The sequence below is a fragment of the Podarcis gaigeae genome, assembly GCF_964106915.1.
Source record: "Podarcis gaigeae genome assembly, chromosome: 5".
NCBI classification, from domain to species: Eukaryota; Metazoa; Chordata; class Lepidosauria; order Squamata; family Lacertidae; genus Podarcis; species Podarcis gaigeae.
The window spans coordinates 92,562,577-92,584,274 of NC_139681.1; the positions used below are offsets into that span (position 1 = coordinate 92,562,577).

The following is a 21,698-nucleotide window of genomic DNA, read 5'->3' on the forward strand; positions in this document are numbered from 1 at the left end:
AACGAGAGGTTAAAGAGGTGAAGGGAGGCAGACGAAACAGAAACGTGGCAAAGCGCCTGTGTAGCAATCGAGACTAGCGTTCCCCTTCAGAATGGCCACTTCATCTCTCCATTTTATTTGCGCCGCTTCCAGCATCCTCTGCCCCTCCTGTGGGTGAACATTTGTTAATGTTTTGGGCTTATTTGGTATGTTTCTCTTCTCACAACACGACTGCTCCTTCAGCTATGTCTCAGGTGGTTCGTTCCTAGCTAGCTGGAAAATTCAGGACAGGCAAAGCAATCAACGTCTTCACACGGCACATAGTGAAATGATGGAACTTGCTCCCAAAGGAGGCCATGATGGCCAACAAACCAGATGTCTTAAAACTGGATTACAGAGGACGCTCGGGTTGTGAACGTGATCTGTGCAGGTGGCACGTTCGCAACCTGCAGTGTTCGCAACCCACAGTGCTGCATCTACGCACACGCGGATTGTGATTCGGTGCTTCTGTGCATGCACAAAGCACGATTTAACGCCTCTGCACATGCGCAACCACCAAAACCTGGAAGTAACCCGTTCCGGCACTTCCGGGTTTTGGCAGGTCGGTAACCCCCAAAAAACGCAACGTGAAGTGTCTGTAACCCGAGGTACGACTGTAGAGTTATTCATAGAAGCCACGACTGGTGTTTGGAACAAACTAGTTTGGTTTAACAAAGTTCACAGAATTAGTTCAAGAATCTCTGAACTACGATTGAAAGTAGGTCCCGTAAGTCCCATAATGTGAAATAAGTTCATTTTGCGGTTGAACTTTGAGCGGTTTCCGGTTCATCTTCAAGTTTACTTGCTTACATGTGGTGTGTTCCTCTTTTCATTTCACCTCACACCATCGAAGCCAACGTCTAGGGCCCTAGGGCCCTTCATCCCCCTCCCCCACAATAAAACATTTGAGGGGGCCACCCCCCCACAAGTTAATGGCCATTGCCATTCAAATGGTGTGTGTGTGTGCCACATCGTGTAATCCGATTATGTGGTGTGGAGGTTACCTGCCCCGCCAAATATTTTGTTCAAGTTGGCATCCCTGCCTCACACTGTTACCCTGGCAACCTTCTGTCTGCCCAGGCCCAAGAATTCCTCTCAAATGGGCCATCAACACCTTTTGACATGTTAATGCCTCTATCCCAGTTGAGGTTCTGGCTTGAAAAGGAAGCTTAGCTTGTATTTTTCCACTGGCCTCTAATCTTCCCTTCAATACTCCAAATACCGTATTTTTTGCTCTATAAGACTCACTTTTCCCCTCCTAAAAAGTAAGGGGAAATGTGTGTGCATCTTATGGAGCGAATGCAGGCTGCACACCTATCCCAGAAGCCAGAACAGCAAGAGGGATTGCTGCTTTCACTGCGCAGTGATCCCTCTTGCTGTCCTGGCTTCTGAGATTCAGAATATTTTTTTACTTGTTTTCCTCCTCCAAAAACTAGGTGCGTCTTGTGGTCTGGTGCGTCTTATAGAGCGAAAAAATACAGTAATCAAAATCCTACCATTTATTAATTTCTAGGGTTTAGAGGGGTGTCCCCCACTCAACTCACAACATGTTGGATCCCTCCGCCACCCTGTTGCATCACCTGGCTGGTGCCCCCCCCCCACATCCAGCACGTTTAAACTGCTCATTATGATGACGGATGTGTGTCTCTGTGGCTTCTGAATTCTGCACTGAGGCCTGCTAAGCTCCCTGGTCGGATCACACGGTGGTGGAGGCATCTAATGAACGGCCAGTGTGTCACTTCCGCCCCCGCCACCCGCTGCCGGCAAAACACAGAGCACACAATTAGAGATGGAATCGCCTTATTACCATGATAATCGGCTACAAAATAAAAGTGTTGGAGCAGAAGGTAATGTAATATCCAAGTGTTACGAGTCTCCAATTCAGGGACGCTATTAGGAGGAAATGGAATAATCTTCCGTTTTTTGAAAAAAATGAGGGCAGCTCGACTATGAAAGGGAAGGTCGTTTGGCTTCTTGCCACAGAGATGGATCGAGGGACATTTACTGCCACTACTTAACATTAATTTAGCTCCTGCCTTGGTCTTGAGAATGCAGGAAACAGAAGCAGGGCGGGGGAAAGAGCAACCTTCCCCTGGAGATAGGTAGCTGCTTATCACCAATAGTCTTCCTGCGTTCCATTCTCATCTTGTTTCGTCCCTTTTGCATTGCCTCCCTGGCCCAGATAACCAACTCCATGCATTTCTCTCGCACAAATAACCTCTCCTTCTATGAATTGTATGCTTGAGCATTTTACTCGGGCATTTCTTTGTTATTAATAGTCATTGAGTTTGCAGGATCATAGAAGGGCAGAGTTGGAAGGAACTACTTAAGTCATCTAGTCCAACCCCCTGAAATGCAGGAATCTTTTGCCCAGTGTGGTGCTCGAACCCGCGACCCTGAGATTAAGAGTCTCATGCTCTACCAACTGAGCTATCCCAGACCTGCATGTTTTCCTAATATGTATTATGCCACGCAGTGGTTGATTGGGGGGGGGGGGGATGCTCGCAGCTTAATACTGGGCAGTAAATTGAGTGCTGGCACCAGATTTATTTTTATTTATTTTTAAAAAATCATGGTGTATTAGATTTCTTACCTGCTGATGGGCATCTGTGGGCGGGGGCTCATTCAAGGAACCTGCTTCTATTCACACAGACTTGCTTTATATAATGTATATCGGAAGGTTGGCAGTTTGAATCCCTATGACGGGGTGAGCTCCCGTTGCTCTGTCTCAGCTTCTGCCAACTTAGCAGTTTGAAAGCACACCAGTGCAAGTAGATAAATAGGTACCACTGTGGCAAGAAGGTAAACAGAGTTTCTGTGCACTCTGGTTTCCATTATGGTGTTCTGTTGCACCAGAAGCGGTTTAGTCATGCTGGTCACATGACCTGGAAAGTTGTCTGTGGACAAACGCCGGCTCCCTCGGCATGAAAGCAAGTTGAGTGCCACACCCGACAGTTGCCTTTGACTGGAACTAACCGTCCAGAGGTCCTTTACCTTTTCCTGTAATATTACACCAAGATAATATATGCAAATGACTTTAAATACCCTCCAATGTTCTGTGAACCACTCTGAGATCTTATGATGAAGGGCAATGAATGAATGAATAAATGAATGCTATATACATGCTAGCTATTATAATCATAATAATCATTTTCTTCCTACACAGGAGTGCTTTCTGTGCAGCAATTTTATCACCTTTACAGCACCCTCTAATTATTTCCAGCCTACTCCAGCTATACCTCTCTTTGGGGCATTAAAGCAGCCTTCTTGGTTTAGGGTAGGGTTCCCCAAACTTGGGTCTCCAGATTATTTTGGACTACAACTCCCATCCTCCCTAGCTAGCAGGACCAGTGGTTAGAGATGATGGGAACTGTAGTCCCCCAAACAGCTGGAGACCCAAGTTTGGGAAATCCTGGTTTACAACATCCACCAACCCATCACCGGTGATCCAGCTCAACAGCTGTTCGGCAAACAGTAAATCCCTTCCTTACTTTATTTGGTAAAGCCAGGCACTAATTCATCCTTTTCAAGGGCAAGGTACAAAGAAAGATCAGAAGCCCTCTTGCAGTCCCCATGTTTACAGGTATGAATCCAAACTATTGGCCTGGTTTACACATAACACTTAGCCCTGGTTTATTAAACCCCGACCGGCAGCTAAACTCTGGCCTCTCTAATACTAACAAACCTTGATCTGTAGCTATGGTTTGTTGTTGGCTAACACATCTTGGTTTGTTTATGGCTTGGTGTTGCGTGTGAACCCTTCCTTAACCATGGCTATCCTATTCCAGAGGTTGGCCAATCTACAAAGGTACAAGGCGAGAGCTGCTGAAAATTGAAACAAACTTTGAAGAAACAAACCATGGTTTCTTTTGTCATCTGTGGGATGGCTCCTGATTAACTTGTTTGTAAAACAAACCACAGCTTAGCATTACGTGCAAGCCAGACCATGGCTTTCCTCTGCAGATTGTTACGAAATGCACCATCCTTTAACAAGCCCCCACCCGCAAGAAAAAAGAAAATAATGCTATGCTATGCCATGCCATAACATAACATTACAGCATCCGCAAAAATGGCAGCTGTCCCTTAGAGATGCATGATCCACACAGTGCATTTCAAACCATCCCCGTAAAATGTTTTGCTACACTAAAGGTGGCAGATGCAGTCCTTTAGGGTGAGTTCATATTTCTCTCTCAGCGGCGCGACCATACATCACAGTGTCTCTGTTCATTTGGGTCCCCGCTTTGAGAATGAGTCATCTTCCTCAGAAGCACTCTGTCGGCAAAGAGAGAGAGAAGGAAAGAGGGAGGCAGAGAGAGAGAAGAGAAGTGAGTTTTATTAACCACCAGAGAATCCACTTTTAGGAGCACACTTTTAATCCCAGGCTCAAGAGCCGGCTATTAATACACTTCAGCAAGGAAGAAACAATTCTCAGAACTGCTGGATGGTGAAGCGATGGCTGCTGTATCTACCTAATCCATGGCACACACACACACACAGAGAGAGAAGATTTTATCTGGGGGAGAAGCTCAGCGACAGAAGCAGCGAAATGAGAACACTCTTTCCAATTTAAGGTTGTTTACCCCCCCATCGCGTTACACCTTCCAAGGGCTGTCTTATGAAGCCATTAGTCCATCTAGCTCATGGGTAGGCAAACTAAGGCCCAGGGGCCAGATCCGGCTCAATCACCTCCTAAATCTGCCCCACGGACAGTCTGGGAATCAGTGTGTTTTTACATGAGTAGATTGTGCCCTTTTATTTAAAATGCATCTCTGGGTTATTTGTGGGGCCTGCCTGGTGTTTTTGCATGAGTAGAATGTGTGCTTTTATTTAAAATGAATCTCTGGGTTATTTGTGGGGCACAGGAATTGGTTCATTCCCCCCCCCCCCAATATAGTCCGGGCCCCCCACAAGGTCTGAGGGACAGTGGACCGGCCCCTTGCTGCAAAAGTTTGCTGACCCCTGATCTAGCTGGCTGGTGGCAGCTCTCTGGGGTTTCAAACAAGAGTCTTCTTCAGCCCTTTGCACATGCAAAGCAGATGCTAGTTTATTGGGAATAGGATTTTCTCAAGGCCGGCTCTTTCATCAGGCAGAGTGAGGCAGCCATCTCAGGTGGCAAATGCTAGGGGGTGGGCAGCAGAGGCAGCTGTTTTTCCATAACCCCCTGGCCAAAGCATTCAGTTAAAGGCCAGACTGTGTGTGCCACGAAGCCTGGTCTGCCCCTTTAAAACTGGCCCGCTCCCCTCAGGTGCAGTGAAGGAGACTATTCCATTGACTGCCCTGACGTAAGAGTCAATGGCCAGTCCAGTCAGCTTCTGAAGGAGTGAGGACCAAGGGTCCACCTGGGAGAGCCAGACTGAAGCCATTTTATAAGAAGCAAGCTAAAAGCTAAAAACTATTTCTCTCCTCTGCCTGCACACAGCATTTTTGTAAATGCAGCAAGTGTGGTCAGAGCACTTCACACCTGCTCTAGTCGTTGACCCAATTCCAGTAAACACACCGAGAATAGAGCGAACAACAGGAAGATGTAGCCCACCACAAAAATAAGGTGAGAACACGGATGTCCAATGTGGTTTTACAAGGAATTGCAAATAGGTCAAGAGGATTATAAGCTTACAGCGCCACCTAGTGGATAATGCAGCTTGGAACCGAAGGGCCACCATCAATTCTTTAATTGGTTGAGCTTCAATGAATATGCATAAAGGGGAATGTTTAAGGGGGGTGGGTGAAGGGGCTGAACTTTGCTTTGCCCAAGGGGATAAAAACTGTCTGCCCCTGGTGTTCGGGGGCATTCTCTCATTTTTGCTGAATGTACCCACTTTGCTTTGCTTGTCTGACAAATAAACCAAAGTCAATAAAACTTCTTTTAAAAATATTGCTGCCTGGATTTTTTTCCATTCTGGTCTGGATTCTGAAGTCTCCAACACTTCTATGCCTGCCATGGGAGAGTGAAGCGCCATCTTTGCTTCAGGTGGCAAAATGCCATGAGCCAGCCCTGGTTTCCTCCTGCTCTCCTTCAGAATTGTCTTAGGCTGGGTAACATTACTGCTTACTCTGGCTCCAGGATACTCCCACCTCTGGTGCATGAAGCCATGTACTCAAGATGTCACCCACTGTCCAAATCTATCTATTTTTGAGAAACGCCACTGCATGATGTGTTCCCCTTCAAACCAGCTTCCATCCGATTTGAAAAACGAAAGCCACATTCACTTCGCGGTCGTTGAGGTGTGTACATTTGAGGCATTCGTTTTGCAAGTATAGATGACAGCACATGTGCAGGTGGGAGCGTCGTGAATAGGAGTGTGGGATGTGTGTGCGTGCAACCAAACAAGTAAGGCACATTGCGTGAAAACACTCCCAAACCCTCTCTGGGCTGGCTCCCACCCCTGGACAAAAGACTCACCCTCATTTCAGAAAATCTCAAAGTTTTATTTAAAAATTTAGTACGTGATCTTGGCCTCAGCTCAAGGTTCAGGTTACACAGTTCAAAGGTGCAGGGACAGAGAATAAGATACATGACCAGGAGTAAGTGAAGACCGTGTCCCAACACATGACCCGTGCCTCCTGTTCGACTTAAAGGAATGGGGTAGGGTACATCATTTGTGTGGGTCCTGTCCCAAGAGACAAGACTGTGCTTGCAGTCATGTGCCCTCCCCCCCCAGGATGTGTGTATCTGTTTGTGCCTGTGATGACAACAATGTGCCCTTGGCAATGAGACTCAAGTCCAACCCTGTGAATTGGTCTGTGAGCATTTAGAAAAGGATGCTGTGACTACTAGGACCCAGCATGGTCTTCTCAAAAAGAGTAACAGAGTTAAAAACAGAGTAATAAGCTGGGTAGATCAGGGGAATGCTGTGGACATAGTATATCTTGATTTCAGTAAGGCTTTTGACAAAACCCCCCCATGATTTTCTTGTGGAGAATCTGGTAACATGTGGGCTGGATGAAGTAACTGTGGATTTGTAGCTGGGTGACTGACTGAATCCCATTGTGCAAATGGAAATTGTTTTACTTGCACCATTATTTAGTGGAATATTGTCCATAGTGTAGATGTGACCCCATGGACCTCTATATCACCTCCTGCAAGGAGCAAGCAGCGGGGAAACACATGACCTGTTCTGGAAGGAATCTCTATGAACTAGCTCCTTTGGCAACAGATTGCCTGTACGTGGCCATAACAGAGCCAGACATGTTTGGCCTCTTTAGCAGTCTCTTTTTGCAGCCAGAATCACAGGGTAGTGGATAGCTCAGTCGGTAGAGCATGAGACTCTTAACCTCAGGTTCATGGGTTCAAGCCCCACGTTGGGGGAAAGATTCCTGCATTTCAGGGGGTTGGGATAGATGATCCTTGCAGTCGCTTCCAACTCTATGATTCTATTATCTATACTCTGGTTGGAGGGGACCCCCCAAACCCACTTAGCCCAACCCCAACCTCATCACGAGATATCCTTTTAACAGCTCCGCATTTCCATTTAGATGAGGTTTATTCCCCAGGCTGCTCCTTCTGCCACTGCCGTAGTTCACCTTGTCTTTGAGATCAGTTTGCAGATATATACTGGGCCGCCGATGCATCCTGCGCACATAAAATAACTCCCAAATTCTGTGCTCAAAGGAGAAGGGTGGAGAGATGCCAAGCAGTTTATATTTGGAGAAAAAGAATATCCACAAGCTTGAAAACCACACAGACGAGGTTAGGATCAGGAATGTTGATTTCTCAAAGAGAATTAGAGTCAGAGAGCTTGGCTGGAGCAGACCTGGGCTTCCAGAAGCAGGATCACTGAGATGGTGTGGGGCAGGGCAGCGGTCCTGTGGTTTGGGTGCACCAGCAGGAATCCTGGATGGGCTCTGTTGGCATTCCTGCGACGCTGCTAGGGGGGACCAGGATCATGATGATGCCTCGTCTCACCAGCCTTTCTTGGTTCTTGGGTATGTCCATTGCAGATGTCCCAGCTAGCAGCAGAAAGAGGCAGTGTCCCATCCCAAATGACTACCCAGAGAGCAAGAGATGATGGGGGCAGCAGGAATCTGATGCTGGTCACTGCCGCACCCTTCCTTTCTTCTTCAGGGCTGGGCATGGGTTTGTTTCCCCATGCTCATTTTATTACTTTTGGTTTTAAATGCCGTACCATCTTTTTCTACAACAAAACAGTGCTTATCCCCAAGTAAATATGTTCAACATCAGGGCAGCAGAAGCAGCCATGATAGTGCTATGATTCGAGGGAGTTTCAAATGCAAAACTGCACATGCTCAGAGTATTTATTTTGCATTTTCTTTCTTTCTAACATACCAAGGAATGTTGAAGTAGAAGAGAAATGTTAATTGTGCACTTTGCAACTGAGGCCAGGGTCTAAAACGACCTAGCTGCAGTGCTGGAGTCAGAGAGCCTTTCCTCACCCCAGACACCTGCATGAAATATCTGCGTTCATTAGAAAATAAAGGACAGCGTTTGGCATCCTTCCTGCATGTTTACCGGGACCCTGAGGAGACACAGAGGCAGCTTGAGATCACAGGGAACAACTCTTATCTGATCTTTCCCTGCAAACACTCGATAATAGACAGCCCTTGAAATTTCTCAGTTGTGCTCTGAGGCAAGAATCAAACTGGATACCGCTGGGGTTTCCTTTGTAGAATAATAATAATGCTTTAAAAGGTCAAATGCATATGTGAGAATTCCCCAAGAAAGTCAAGAGTGGCAAAAGATGAATGGCGTTAATCTAACGGCAGAGGAGTAAATCTCCTGTTTCGTGATGTTGATATTGCTATTGATGCTAGGATAACATTTCATCTGAAAGTCATTTTATTATCATTTGGGGGGGGGATTGCGCTGCTGGGTATTTTTTCTTTCTTTCTTCTCTTTTTCCTTTTTGCTGTTGTTTGATACGTCTGTTTTGTGTGTGTCTGTGTGCCTGAAAGATGGAACTGTCCTAAGTGTTTGTACCTTTTCTTTTATGATCCAAATAAAGTACAAGAACAGAGCAACAGCCGCAAGAGCCCAGAAGATGGCACTGGAGTCGTGTCTTTCTTCCTCAACTTCTCTGGGAAACTGATTCCAGCGATAGCATTTTATGAATGTTAATTGCTTAGCAGCACAGTGCAGGACCTGTATAGATTGGGCATCTTCTCCAACTGATCTATCCACCTGTTTGAGGAGATAATAAAAGGCCCTAACAATAAGCATGTTTCAAGGCATCATGCATGGTTTTCTTAACATGCTGCTCAAACATCAGTTTTGCTCTCAGTTTCTTAACCTGCAAATCAGCACAGAATGTGCTTCCAATGTCTTTGTTGGTGTTTGCTCACTTCTTCGGCTGAGCCTAAAATCCTATAGATTCCCAGCTCTGCTTGGGAGTTGCTGGGGAATGAACCTGGGACCTTTTGCATGAAAAAGAAATGCTCTACAACTGAGCCAAAGCAATTCTGAGTGTACATGTATGGAATTGCACTGCACGTGTTCATCTTCCACATGTTGAAATCATGCATTCAGGGGGCTGTAAAGAGCCCCCTAACAATGTGTACCTTGTAGCCATCTTTGTTTGAATTCATTTTTCTGCGCCCATCTCCCTTTATGTGCTTGTTATTTCAGCTCATGGTGCTGTTATTAAAGAGTTGACCAGATATATAATGCCAAGGACAGGGGCTTTCATTCATCATAAAAAACCTAAATTGTCTCGCTTTCTCCACTGGTGATGTGATGTGTGTGCAATGTATGGAGAACTATCATGAGGGTTGGACTGGAAGACATCTTTGGGGCATACCTGCAAGTGCCCTGAAAAAAAATCCCAGTTCCCCCAGCGAGAGCATGGCAGCCATTTTGGGCACTGTGATTTTGCAGTTTCGCACCAAGATCTCGCTCCAAAAAACGCTTTTTCGGGGGCGCAATCTCACACAGCACCCCAAACGTATGTGGTGCAAACAGATTTTTATTCTGAAAGTGCAGACCCTCCAAGTGTATCTATTTTCTAGGGATGTCCCTGATTTACAGAAGCCATTCCGGTTTCTGATTTGATCCCAGAATGTCCCGCTTTTCCTTAGGAGAAATGTTGGAGGGAATGGAGTTATCCAACCCCTGAGCCAACTGGAGGTAATCCTGTATAGGGATTTATTTATTTTTGTAGTGTTTAAGTCTTTATTATGTTTTTATATGTGTTGGAAGCTGCCCAGAGTGCTGGGGCAACCCAGTCAGATGTGTGGAGTATAAATAGAAAAATTATCATTATGGAATGGGATGTCCTTATTTTCATCGAGGAAATGTTGGAGGGCATGAAAGCGTGGCCCAGAGGAAAATAAGTTTGAGCACCATAGAAAGAGAGGCTGCTAAAGTGGTCAGACCAGTCTCTTTGTTGTTGTCATTTAGTCGTGTCTGACTCTTCGTGACCCCATGGACCAGAGCATGCCAGGCACTCCTGTCTTCCACTGCCTCCTGCAGTTCAGCCAAACTCATGTTAGTAACTTTGAGAACACTGTCCAACCATCTCGTCCTCTGTCGCCCCCTTCTCCTTGTGCCCTCCATCTTTCCCAGCATCAGGGTCTTTTCCAGGGAGTCTTCTCTTCTCATGAGGTGGCCAAAGTATTGGAGCCTCAGCTTCACGATCTGTCCTTCCAGTGAGCACTCAGGGCTGATTTCCTTCAGAATGGATAGGTTTGATCTTCTTGCAGTCCATGGGACTCTGAAGAGTCTCCTCCAGGACCATAATTTAAAAGCATCAATTCTTCAGCGATCAGCCTTCTTTATGGTCCAGCTCTTACTTCCATACATCACTACTGAGAAAACCATAGTTTTAACTATACGGACCTTTGTTGGCAAGGTGATGTCTCTGCTTTTTAAGATGTTCTCTTTGTTAAGCTAGCATTATATGTTAAGTATCTCTTGCAACGAGTAGATAGATCTGACTGGTTTGCCACAGAAACTACAAGATGGAGATGCTCAAAGAAGCCTTTGATGTCACTGGTGAGTGTAAGGAATCAATTGTCCATATCGTCTGGAGGACGGGGAAAAACAGAAGCCTGAATCTGTGCTGAAACCAACGGCCTCCCTAGAAACCTAACGGGAGAGCAATATCTGCTGAAGTCCTAATACAGTGAGCACTTATGTTCAGCCTATATCTATGAGCACATTAAACCATATATCATCAAGACACCACCATCTCCAGTGACCTTCATTCCAAGGAAACCACACTTGAGGTTAGTGCCGGCACCCCGAAATCTCTCGCCGCTTGGAGATTGGGGGTGTCCATCACAATACGATCTGAAAGATAAGAAATTGCCATGAGGCACTGTGATGTGATGAGCAGAAGGACTCTGATTGCCTGTTAGTGGCCTATTCAGCCTTGACCATGATAATGAAGTCACCTCCAATTGCACTAAGAGCCACAGATGAGAATTTCCTATGTCTTTTGTTATAACTGCAACTCACTTTGGAATGTCTCTGGTTGTGTGGAATGATGTATACAAATAGTGAATTAAGCTAATCCTGACCCCAGCGGGGTGGGGAGTTATGTGACCCCCCCCTTAATAATCAGTTTTTCTCCCCAGAGGAATCTTGGAAAACTAGTTCTGGGCAGAGGGGAAAGGATTTCAGACAAAGAATTCTCAGTACCCACATCGCCAAACTACAATTCCCAGAATTATTATTTTTTTTTGGGGGGGGGGGAGTTTTGGTACGAGGTTGATATAAAATTGTAGTGCACAAATCGATTTATTTATTAGGAAATGTATATCATACCTCTCCATTCCAAGAGCCCCCAACAGATACAAAATGTACAATGAAGCAAAACAAATACAGAGAAACCAAGAGTGCAAAAACAGAGCAACGCTAAAGCCACCTATTGCATTGAGGTGAAAATGAAAAGCAACTCAAGTACAAGATTAAATAAAACCAGAATGCAGGAGTAGGGAACCTGTGGCCTGTGCCTTCAGCGCCAGCTAGTAGCATGGCCAATGGTCAGGGATGATGGGAGTTGGTAGTCCAGCAACATCTGGGGAGGGAGCACAGGTTCCCCAACCCTGGCCTAAAGGTTAAAAAGGAGGGAGCTAATCCTTCCACAAGGTTGGTGCCACTATGAAGAAGGCCCTGTCTACGTCCCGGGCAATGTTGCAAGTTGAGGGCAGGCAGACTCTGTCATTGAAATTCTACTCAATATTGATCCAGAGCAGATTTCAACATATAGTTAGCAGATTAAAAACTTAAACATGTTGCAGGATTCAACCCAAAATAGACCAGATGAAATTAATATTCCATCCAGCAGAGCTTTTCTGGTACTGAAGGCAAATGAGCATAATGGACACAAATCCATTATGCCGCCCAGAGTGGCTGGGGAAACTCAGCCAGATGGGCGGGGTATAAATAATAAATTATTATTATTATTATTAATAATAATAAATTATTATTAAATCCAATACGTTCAGGATTGGCACTTTCTATAAGAAATCCAGCTGCAGCAGACTTCACTTAAACTTACAATAACTTATAATAAATCTAAACCTTAACACTAAGCATACTAGGTACAAAACACTACACTATTATTATAGTCAGCATGACCTTGGCAGAAGAGGTAACAGAACCAGTTTACATCAGCTGTACTCATCTTCCCAGAAGGAATAACCCAAACATCATGAACCCTGCTGCTTATTTCTTTCATGCAGAGAAGCTTCCAGAACCCGCTTGAAATAAGTAGAATAGGAAAGATCTCCACACATCAGAGCCATACTTTCTGCACTAAGAAATGCAAACTGACAGACTCGTGGTAAAAGATGGTCCTTCAAGAAAGCAGGAAGGTGGGATATAAATGCATTAAATTAATAATAACAATAATAACAATGATTGCCATGTCCTGGGCCCTGCTAAGCCTGTCAGCTTTTTATTTGCATGTTTGCGTTTGGATCTGCTGGATCATAATCCTTCCTGTTCCAGCATTCGAATCCAAGACACACACCATTGAGAGGGTGTCAGTGTTCATTCTTTCAAAGTGTACCCTTGTAGCTTCAAGTCTGTAGCACCAGCTGCTTTGTTTGGGGTGCAAAGGGGGCAGGCTTCCAAACTGGCGCTGGATCTGCTTGCCATGGTTGCAAGTCTCAACCCTCTCCCTACTTCTGGGCTCCATCCCACAAGGGGCACTTTCCTCTTATTATTATTTCTTGTGCAAGATGGCTTTTCTGAATGCTGAAAAGATTCTTAGCATGAACTGTCATCCTGACAGATGCCAATCATCAAAAGAAAACTGCCTCGCACATCAATCAGGAGGGAACAGATTTTGCCCTGCAAGCGCAGCTGCTTTGCAACCTTTGTCGTCATCATTTTGATTTCTCTGCAAGAGAAGGAGCTGGCCTGATCCAGTTTCTATTCACCATTGCTGGTTGAACCTTTTTTGACTCAGGGTTCCTTTTGAGGGCCTTAATTTCTTTAGAGGTGCAAACCCATTCCTGGAATGTATCACTTCGGGCAGCTGTTAGGGGATCGCATATCATAATGCTCCTTTATTAATAATAATAATAATAATAATAATAATAATAATAATACATTCCTGAGTAGACTGAAGGCAGCATCCATGGCTGACTGGCCTACCCTTCACTAGCATAGTGCAACAGCTTGCTAAGTCACTTGGACTCTAATAGTACCCAGGTAATTTTAATAATAATAATAATAAAAGTAATTATTAGCACGTTTAGTTGCCTGTTAATCCAGTCCTCCAGGCGACGCAGAGCAATCTAATTAACAAAAAAACTAAACACAAATTAGGTGGCAAAATATCAAGCCAGATTAAATGCACACCATCAGCACGAAAGTAATGACTAATTAGTCGAGATTAATTTAATGATTATTATCTTTAAATGACTAGAGATAATGGGCTTATCTCTAAATGCTTATTTTGCTTTGTTTGTTTTTTCTTTTAAGAAGTTATATTGATCTTTAAATCCACCGTCGTCCCTCCGCCCCCAGCAATTAATATGTAAATATGAAGGTGGGGTGGAAACCCACCCATCTCCTAGCAACGAGAAACCAACCGCGCACGCGCACGAGAACGGCCGAACCTTCCTCCCCGCTTGCTTCCCCCCAACGCATGCGCACTCCTCCTCCCTTTCCCGGACCAAAAAATGGTGGAGCCTAGCGGCTCATTCCTCCTCCTTCTCCCTTTCCCTTACCGCCCCTCCCCTTCAGTACCTTTCCTGCACGCATGCGCAAACAGGACCGGCAAAGAAGCCGCTCCTAATCCCCTCCCTCTCACTTCCTCCACCCCCGCCTCTCGATCCGGAAGCTCTCGTCGCGGGAGAGTGACGTGTAGAGGCGCTGGGCCGGCCGCTGCCGTGTAGGTTGTGGGAACCGGACCCACGTGAGGTGTCGCCGAGCGGCTGCCGTCGCCGTCGCGCTCGTGGAGTTGGGAGGAGGGGGGGCGGAAAGAGAGAGGGAGGCGGGTGTTTGCGGGGGGCGGGGAGAGGCCCCTTTTCGCGGCCGGGATGCGCCAAGCGACAAAGGTACGGGCGGCTCGAGGGGCGGGTGGGGGGCGGGGTCCGTGTGTTTTGTTTCCCCTTCTCTTCACGCCCCCCCTCCCCATGTTCTCCTCAGAGGTGAGGGGGCCGAGCAGGTTCGCAGGGGGTCGTGCCTGAGGGTGGGGGGAGGCTACCTGGCCTAGTCAGCCCCCCTGACCTGAGGGGCGGGGGGGGGGGCGGCCTCCTGCTGGAAACCTTTCGATTCCTTCCTCATAACGGTGGTGTCTTTTTGCGGGCGGGTGGGCTCCCCCCCTTTTTTTTTAGTTTGGAAAGAAGGTGGGCCAGACGACGTGATAAGTTTTTATGCATGGCCGGAAAAAGCTTTCCTTTCTCCCTCCCCCGTCACCGTGCCCCCCCCCCCCGAGTATGTGGAAGGGCTTTCTTTTGTCTTCTGACTGCACGCCCTTGGGTCACCACGTTTGTCGTTGCAAGGGACCACGAGGGCTATCCAGCCAAACCCGCTGCAATGCAGGAGTCTTTATCTTTTTGCCCAACGTGGGGCTGGATAGCTCCATCAGTAGAGCGTGAGGCTTTTGGTCGTGGGATCGAGCCCCGTGTTGGGTGAAAGATTCCTGCGTGGCAAGGGGTTGGGCTTGATGACCCTCGGGGTCACTTCCAACTCTCACGGTTTTATGGTTCTCTGATTCAAAGAGTCTCATGCTCTACCAGTTGAGATTGTTGTTATTATTACTTTCAATAATAATAATAGAAGAACCTGAGGCTATCCAGTCTCAAGATAAAAGAAAGCCCTTCTGCACACACAGGGGCATAGTTAACCCTGGGATTCACTTCTGTGGGAGGTAGTGGTGACCCGAACATGGCTTTAAAAGATGATAAGGCAGAGTCATGATGTGGTGGGATAAGCCTACTAGGCAACCATGGCTGTGTTCTACCTCCCTTTTCAGAGGCAGCATGTCCCTCAGTGACATTTGCCTCTGAAAGGGGGGGGAGTTGCTGTTGCAGCTGCGTGATGTCTTCAGGCGTCCCCATAGGGGCATCTGATTGGCTGCTGGGAGACCAGGATGCTGGGCTAGATGGACCATTAGCCAGATCCAGAAGGGCTCTTATGTGTGGGAACTGGCCTTCTTGGGGAGGGGTCAGGCTAGAGTAGAGAAGGTGGCTGCCTTGCTGCAAGGTCATCCTTCAAGAGCAGCCTTTCTCAAATTTGGGCCCCCAGATGTTGTTGGACTACAACTCTCATCATCCCTGACTACTGGTCCTGGTTGCTAGGGATGATGGGAGTTATAGTCCAACATCGTTGGGGCACCCAAGTTTGAGAAAGGATGTTCAAGAGGGTGCAGCACTTCTCTCTTTGCAAAGCAGTTGAGGTTTTCCCATGGGAAGGGGGCCGTTGAGATGTGTCCGGGAATTTGCTGTTGCTAAGCAAGTGGGTGCATTTCTTTAGTGCTACTCCTGGGACAAAAATGTTTTGTGATTTTGCTGGCTCTTCATTAGAGAGAATGGGAACAGTTAAAGGTGGAGCGGCAGCAGAAACTAATCATATGGTGAGAGGGAAAGATGTGGAAATAATGTTTATATCCTACCCATCAAAATATATGACATTCAAGAGAATATAATAATATAGATAATAAAAAATAACTACCCCCAAGTGTTGACAACCTACTTACTTATATTTGAGATGAGGGGAGATGGAAAGATGAATATGAAACGAGGGGTGACTATGAGGCAGTATGCTTACGTGTGCCTAGACACACCGACAGGTGAGAATGTGGATTAAGATGCTAAGTCAAAGGATTCACAGGGAAGGTGAACTTTCGGGAACATCCTGAAGAGAGAGCGAGTACTATGAGCATGCAGGGAGACTGATGCTATGAAGTAGTGTGTAGTGCATAGCAAGGACTATAGGGTCCATAGTTTTATAGGGTAAAGGAGTGTATGAAGGGATGTGGGACTGAATTCCTGTATTCTGGTTTTATTTTTTTTGCATGAGATAAGCGAAAAAGCTTTCCTGCATAGTTTCACCAAAGGCAGAGATGTTTTGCTCATGCACACTGCAAGGGAAACAGCTGAGTATGTCCTCAGATACTTGCAAACATTTATGTCCTCAGGTGTATTCAAGCATTTGTTCTTCATTCAAAGAAATGCTAGAAACAATACCTTTATCCCTAGCTCATAATACTAGTACTTGAGGTTATCAGTAGTATATTCAGGACAGACAATTAATTTTTCCACACATAATTTTATGCAATTGGGCTGCTACGAGCTACTGTGGTGACTGCTAGTTTAGATGGCTTTAAAGGGGGTTAGAGAGCCTTATTTTCTATAAATTGTATTTCTGGTTACTGGTCATGATGGCTGTATGAATTCATCAGATTCAGAGACACTCTGCCATTGAATACCACCTGTCGGGGAGTGGCAGTGTGAGAGGACTGTTGCCTCCATGCCCTAGTTGTGGACTTCAGAGGCATCTAGGTGGCTCCTTGGGAAATGGAATGCTAGAACAGTGTTAGAAACAGATATATGAAAGCTAGGAGCTAAACGGCACCTTAAACCTAGGTTAAGGGCACAGCAATGGAATGTCTAGGTGTGCTTTTTTATAAGAAGAATACAAAGCTGAAAATGAACTGCAACTATTATGTTCATTTTCACATGGTCTAGTCCTTCGCCTTCCCACCCCCCTGATATTCTTAAGAGGGTCTCTTCTCCAGTCTTCAGAGAGTAGGTGGAAGTGAGGAGGCAGAAAAAGGTCATCCTCTCCTTCCACTCTGCAGTTTAAATCTGAAATCTTAGGCACAGTACTGCATCCAAAGCTCAGAAACTGCTCACACTAATGAAATTCCCTGTCATAAAATGCTCCTAGAACAATGTGAGTTTCAAACACTCCACTGGAATACATGGGCCTTTGATCTAATCCAGCACAGCTTTTCTTATGTCCAAACTCGTTTATCTGAAGTTTGCATCAATGAAAGTTTACTCTGTGTAGAGTTGGAAAGGACCCAAAGGCTCATCTAGTTCACCCCCCTGCAATTCAGGAACCCTGCCTGCAGCCATCTGTGCATGGGCTCAAACCACCAACCTTCTACTTAAGAGCCAGCTGCACTGCCCCATTGTGCCACAAGTGGCTTGGTAATGTCTCTTTGACCATTCCCAGGGTAAAGAGCCTGGTCATAGGTGGGTAGAGCTGGGTTCTTATGCATGTTGTTTGTACTGAATATACACTAATACCTTCAAGAAGTATTTAGACATGAGCAGAGCAGGGAGCAATTATCTGTTGGCATTATATGCGATGTAAAAACAACAGTCATAATCTCAGTGACCCCTTTGTTCCTTAGTCTTGGTGGAATTCTAGAAAGTGTAGTGAGTTCAGTAGTTATAACCTAATTCATACTGAAGCAAAATGCAAATTCTACATAATATCTGTCATGCTTTCTTCAGAATTGGATAGAAACGCTACATTTGGCTAAAGTAGCGTATATTCAACTCATGTTTGTGTCATAATGTATAATTCCAAAAAGGCCTTACTCTTTTTGTAGCTTCTGTTGAGGAATTCTAACTTGGCTCAGAACACCTCTAAATCCTTGTTGATTCATTAAAAGCTTTTGTTGCTCAATGCAAGGTGTTTAATTGGCTTCATAATCTTTACTTGTGCAAGCTGTTCTATGCCTGGCCAGACTACTTGTCCGTGTTGCCCAATATTGTCTACTCTTGACTGGCGGTGGCTCTCCTTGGCATCCAGCAGAGGTCTTTCCATAATATCATATATATATTCATACATATATATATATGAATGAGACTTCTCTACAGTAATTTAACCTCTGCATTGCTGTGCTTTATTGTTTAAAAATGTTAAGAAGTTACTCGTGACTTCTTTATGAGTTACCATTGAGGTCTATGCAGATCAGAGATCTTTTAAAACAATAACAATAATAACAAATATTATGAAAAAGTAACTTCAGTTACTGTTTGGTAGCAGTTCTGTAGGTTGGACCTTGAAGTACTTATAAGCATTCTTAAATTTGTGAAGTGTGTATTATAATTCAGATGTGCTTTGTTTATTGATATGTCACAGCAAGCCTTTGAGTTTTAAGCAATTCTTGATTAAACTAGTGAGAACAGGAAGTTTCAAAGCAACATTTGCAAGATAATATGCAGAAATAATAACGGCATCAATAATGGAGTGCTTGTTGTTGTTTAGTCGTGTCCAACTCTTCGTGACCCCCTGGACCAGAGCATGCCAGGCACTTCTGTCTTCCACTGCCTCCCGTAGTTTAGTCAAACTCATGCTGGTAGCCTCGAGAACACCGTCCAACCATCTCATCCTCTGTCGTCCCCTTCTCCTTGTGCCCTCCATCTTTCCCAACATCAGGGTCTTTTCCAAGGAGTCTTCTCTTCTCATGAGGTAGCCAAAGTATTGGAGCCTCAGCTTCAGGATTTGTCCTTCCAGTGAGCACTCAGGGCTGATTTCCTTCAGAATGGATAGGTTTGATTTTCTTGCAATCCATGGGACTCTCAAGAGTCTCCTCCAGCACCATAATTCAAAAGCATCAATTCTTCGGCAATCAGCCGCCTTTATGGAGTGCTACTTCTTTTCAAGTGACCTGCAGTTCTGTGCATTCTTGGAAATATTTTTTTCTGAAATGGAGGAGTGGGTTCTTCTGAGTAAATTTGAATAGGATTGGGATGTATGGAAAGTACAGAAAATCAATTGATGGAAAGGAATGAGACATACAGAGTCCCTGCATTCCAGGATGCCCTAGGCCAATTTATACAGCTTATTGGAGGAGGGAGGAACAAGATTTGGGATCTTGCTAGTTTTAAGGTGTTTGGACAGTCTTGGCTCTGCTTTTCTGTATTTCCTTCCTTTTACAGGTCTCCTAGTTTCTTATTTGAAAAATCCAAAGGACAAGAGTTATATAGTTCTTTTGCAGACTATTATCGGTGTTGGTATGAGAACTTTACGCCTTTCAAGTCCATGTGCAGCGATGAACTACATGGCAGTGCGTCTGTGGTGGAGATGATGCAGGTGGGAAGAAGACAAAGCTGATGCAAGTTGTTCTTCCTGACTCCATAATCTGAGGCCTAACATGTAATTACAAGTCAGATTCATCTGACTTCAGGGATGTATCTAGTTTACACAATAAAGACTGCTGAAAGAGCCTGGCAAAATGAAATTATTTAGGTGTGAACAACTAGATCTTCAGCAATTTAGAACTTGCGCAGGAGTCCTATACTTTGATGATCATGCTTTTCAAGGTACAGGAGAAAGGTGTGTGAAACTGAGAAGGAAGAGATTGGGAGAATGGGGATAGTAGCTTCTATTGAGCATCCTTGAATGCAGCACCCAAGCGTATTGTATACCTGAGTAAACAAATCTTTTTTTGGGAAAAATATACTTTATATAAAATAACTTTTAGTGTTGAGAACTTGGTGCAGAAGGCAAGAGTGCATAGTTCTTCACCAGCAGAGATTGATTAAGCAAGAAGTGCACTACCAGTTTTGCAAAGTACAGTGGTGCCTCGCAAGACGAAATTAATTCGTTCCGCAAGTCTTTTCGTCTTGCGAGTTTTTCGTCTTGCGAAGCACGGTTTCCCATAGGAATGCATTGAAAATCAATCAATGCGTTCCTATGGAAACCGCCTTCAGACCAGGTCTGGGGACAGTCTGTCCCCCGACCTCTTCTGAAGGCCGACGGGGGGGCGAAAGTCTTTGCTTCCCCCCCCCGCCTTCCCGGGACAGTGGAGACTTCTCCGCTGTCCTGGGGCGATTTTAAAATGCTGGCGGGCGGCAGCGAAGCCTTCGCTGCTGCCCGCCAGCATTTTAAAAACCCCGGGACAGCGGAGGACTTCTCCGCTGTCCGGGGCGATCTTAAAATGCTGGCGGGCGGCAGCGCTGCCGCCCGCCAGCATTTTAAAATCCCCCGGGAAGGCAGGCAGGGGGGACAAAGACTTTTGCCCCCCGCCCGCCTTCAGAAGAGGTCCAGAGGGCTCTCCAAGCTGCGGATAGCAGCCTGCTGCCCCGCGTGAGGGGCAGACATTCGCAGCTTGGGGAGCCCTGCAAGACTTCCCCTGCAGGGCTCCCCAAGCGGCGAATGTCTGCCCCGCGCGAGGGGCGCTCTGCTTAAGAGCGCCCCTCACGCGGGGCAGCAGGCTGCTATCCGCAGCCTAGGCGGGAACTCTTCTGAAGGCTGGGGGGAGAAGGGCTTTTCTTCCCACCGCCAGCCTTCAGAACAGCCTTCTGAATGTTGGCGGTGGGGAGGAAAACCTTCCTCCCACCGCAAGTCTTCAAGACAGGTCTGGGAACAGAGGAGAAGCACTGCGCACCTTCCCCTCTGTTCCCGGACCTGTCCTGAAGGCTTGCGGTGGGAGGAGGGCTTCCTCCCCACCGCCAACATTCAGAATGCTGTTCTGAATGTTGGCGGTGGGGAGGAAAAACCCTCCTCCCACCGCAAGCCCCGGGAACAGAGGAGAAGCGCTGCGCACCTTCCCCTCTGTTCCCGGACCTGTCCTGAATGCTTGCGGTGGGAGGAGGGCTTTCCTCCCCACCGCCAACATTCAGAATGCTGTTCTGAATGTTGGCGGTGGGGAGGAAAAACCCTCCTCCCACCGCAAGCCCCGGGAACAGAGGAGAAGCGCTGCGCACCTTCCCCTCTGTTCCCGCACCTGTCCTGAAGGCTTGCGGTGGGAGGAGGGCTTTCCTCCCCACCGCCAACATTCAGAATGCTGTTCTGAATGTTGGCGGTGGGGAGGAAAAACCCTCCTCCCACCGCAAGCCCCGGGAACAGAGGAGAAGCCCTTCGCGCCTTGTCCTCTGTTCCCGGACCTCCCACCGCAAGCCTTAGGACAGGTCCAGGAACAGAGGAGAAGGCGCGCTGCGCTTCCCCGCTGTCCCCGGAGATTTCCCTATGGGCTTTCGTCTTGCGAAGCAAGCCCATAGGGAAATTCGTCTTGCGAAGCCGCTAAAAAATCGGAAAACCCTTTCGTCTTGCGGGTTTTTCGTTTAGCGAGGCATTCGTCTTGCGGGGCACCACTGTACCGTATTTTTCGCTCTGTAAGATGCACTTTTTCCCTTGTAAAAAGTAAGGAGAAATGTGTGTGCGTCTTATGGAGCAAATGCAGGCTGCACAGCTTTCCCAGAAGCCAGAAGTTCTGGCTTCTGGGATTCAGAATATTTTTTCTTTTGTTTTCCTCCTCCAAAAACTAGGTGCGTCTTATAGAGCTAAAAATATGGTAAGTTCACTG

At 46.3% G+C, this 21,698-nt stretch overlaps 1 protein-coding gene and 1 long non-coding RNA gene across 4 annotated transcripts in view; both read left to right on the forward strand.

The window, feature by feature from the left end:
• Window positions 1-1,657: 1,657 nt before the first annotated feature.
• On the forward strand, window positions 1,658-9,189 carry LOC310845114. The gene is made up of 2 exons (XR_014564470.1): window positions 1,658-1,865; window positions 8,979-9,189. It is a non-coding gene; the product is annotated as an uncharacterized lncRNA (long non-coding RNA).
• Window positions 9,190-14,262: 5,073 nt separating this feature from the next.
• The window catches only part of SENP5 (SUMO specific peptidase 5), a 33,284-nt gene continuing 25,848 nt past the window's right edge, over window positions 14,263-21,698 (forward strand). Inside the window, exon 1 of one of the 3 annotated variants that reach the window (XM_083739453.1) lies at window positions 14,263-14,318. The gene's annotated coding sequence lies outside the window, so the exon portion shown is untranslated. Of the gene's footprint in view, window positions 14,485-21,698 lie in introns of all 3 variants that reach the window. The other 2 variants (XM_083739452.1, XR_014564339.1) reach the window with 2 other exon arrangements.